Raw genomic sequence first — 2,781 nt, 5'->3', positions numbered from 1 at the left:
CGACGCAGCGTCTCGTTCCCTAGGGGAACCATGGTTACATTCGTAACTTGGGAAGTTTTTCATTTGAAATACCACATACATATTTAAAAACATATTTGAAGATGATTAGAGCTAAAAATATATATATACATATGATGCAAAATGAAGAAATTAAATAATGGAAGTGTGTGTGTGTGTGTGTGTGTGTGTGTGTGTAACATTTGTACCTAAAGCTAGTACCTGTTGAGCTAAACCTGACAAAATCTCCAAAAACCTCCCTTTGGGAACGTCCTCATTTGTAAAACTGGTATAAAAATAAAGTAAACAAAGATTTTTTTTTTTTAATTGTAAAAATGCAGAAAGTTTCCTGTAAGGGGTAGGTTTAGGTGCAGGGCGATAGAAAATATGTACAGTATAAAAACCATTACGCCTATGGAATGTCCCCATTTAGATAGTTAAGTAAACGTGTGTGTGTGAGAAGCATATGTGTGTGTGTGTGTGTGTGTGTGTGAGAGAAATATGTGTGTGTGTGTGTGTGTGTGTGTAAAAAATATATATATATATATATATATATATATATAGCAAAAAATACAACGTTTTATGAATGTTGAAACTTAAATTTTTTATTATATTTGTTCAGTTGTGGATTTTTTTTTTTCATATTTTCATCATTTTTCTATTAAGTTGACTACAGATCTATTGTATTAGCTATTCAATCTTCACAGTTCAGTTCCTGACCCATTTTCCCAATGTTGATTCAATTCAACAGCATTTTCTCATTGGCCTGTTATCTTAGCAACATCGACTAACACTCTGTTATTGGATGCTTAGCCCAACCTTTCTCGTCTGCATGTTTGCAGTAAAGAAACCTTCTCCCTCTTTTCTGTTCTGCAGTTCAACCTCTGTATTGGCAACACAAAGGTTCTGTGTAATAAACATAGAGCCCACAAAGACAATAGTGCAATTAATTTTTTAGTCCACTGTCATGTATTTCATGTTTATCTTATCAGCCAAGGGAGGATTTGTGAGCACTCAGGCAGGTTGTAGCTATGTGTAATGAGGAGGAGTCTCTATTCCCTGGGCATTTGATGTTAAATTGTGTTCACCCAGCATGCAGTGCCAAAGTCAATCACTTGATCTCTTGGCAAAACCACCCCCTACCTACTGACTGACCCCCTACCTTTCTTCTCCTTGAGGCACTGGCTGATGACCTCCTGACCCTGCACTCAGTACAATGATGCTTTAGCCAATCAGAGATCAGATGACAGATGAAACTCTCATTGGTATACTGTGCTCCTAAACCTGGAATTCAAGATATACACGTGGGCCTACATATTCCACAAACACACACATACACACAGAGAGAGAGAGAGAGAGAGAGAGAGAGAGAGAGAGCATTAATATTAGTGCTGTTTTTAAAGGACATTTTAAAATGCTCAAAAACATCTTGTTCTTTCATTATTTTTGGAATATCATATCCAATTTGCTGAGAGATTATCTTTTGAGTGATGTTTTTATGAAGATTTCAATTCTCAAGAATAGAAATTGAAATAGCACTTTTTTCAGGTTGTAGCCTAATTCATTGTACCTGTACCCCATTTAATATAAAAATACTCATACATGATAGCTGCTAACAAAATGCGGTCGAATGATGTGCTCACACTAATCAGTTATCCCTAATTCCAGCTGTTGCTGTAAACAAACATTTGTAACCAAAGTAATGCAGCAGAATATTTTGTGATGTTCCAGTGATGTTCTCTCTGCAGAGCCATAAAGTCTTTTATTCAGGGGTTTGACACATCCATGAGGTCCTGTTCTCCTCTCCTGTCCTCATTCCCTGTCCTCTACTAACCTGTGTCAGCCAGCGTTATCATCCTACTCAATGACTCTACTAAAAGCTCAGCCAAAAATTGAATTCATAATTTACTGATTCTCATGTCGTTTTTGTAACGCCCCTGTGGACTGTTTATTGTGGTTTCTTCCCCTTTTGTTGGTTTAGCCCGTACTATCATTAGTTAATTACCCTCATTGTGCTCACCTGTCTGCCACTAATTATCCACCCTATATCAGTTCCTATCCATTGTGTGTGTGTGTGTGTGCGTGTGTGTCTGCGGGTGTCTGCACACACTGTGACCGTTTCACACTGACTATCTTCCGTGAAAAAAAAAAAATACAATATTGTGCAGAATGTCAGTGCTGCTCTATTGCATATGTTGAATTTGGTATATATGGTGTGTGTGTGTGTATATATACAGTGTTGGGGAGTAACAAGTTATGTAATGGAATTACAAAATAAATATAACTGTAACCTACAGAAAAAAATTTATTACAGTTATGAAAATATTTTCACACACTTACAGATTTGATTTATTTGTTGAGTGTTGAGTCCTACTGTAAGGTTAACCCTGCCTACTTTAAATGTTTCAAAATGATTAACAGTTGAAAAGATTCATTACAAATCTAGAAAAGCAATCAAAAAGTAATCAAATATAATCGGTTACAATACTTTAATAAAGTAACTGAAACAGTTACACTACTTATTACATTTTAAATAGAATACCTTGTAATCTATAACCTATTACATTTCCAAAGTAACCTTCCCAACACTTTACATATATTTTATGGCTGTCAGATTAATTTAATTTTAGTTGATTCTCTACTATTTGATTCTCAGTAACACCACTGACTTTGTATGGATAAGAACAGCTCTGATAAAAAATAAATCACGTTTGGAGCCAAGTGAATGAGACTGATGATATATATATATATATATATATATATATATATATATATATATATATA

This window comes from Sinocyclocheilus grahami, unplaced genomic scaffold (genome assembly GCF_001515645.1).
Source record: "Sinocyclocheilus grahami isolate Dianchi unplaced genomic scaffold, SAMN03320097.WGS_v1.1 scaffold1380.1, whole genome shotgun sequence".
In the NCBI taxonomy this organism is placed as follows: Eukaryota; Metazoa; Chordata; class Actinopteri; order Cypriniformes; family Cyprinidae; genus Sinocyclocheilus; species Sinocyclocheilus grahami.
The sequence above is the reverse complement of the archived record's forward strand: the minus strand, read 5'-3'. Positions refer to the sequence as shown.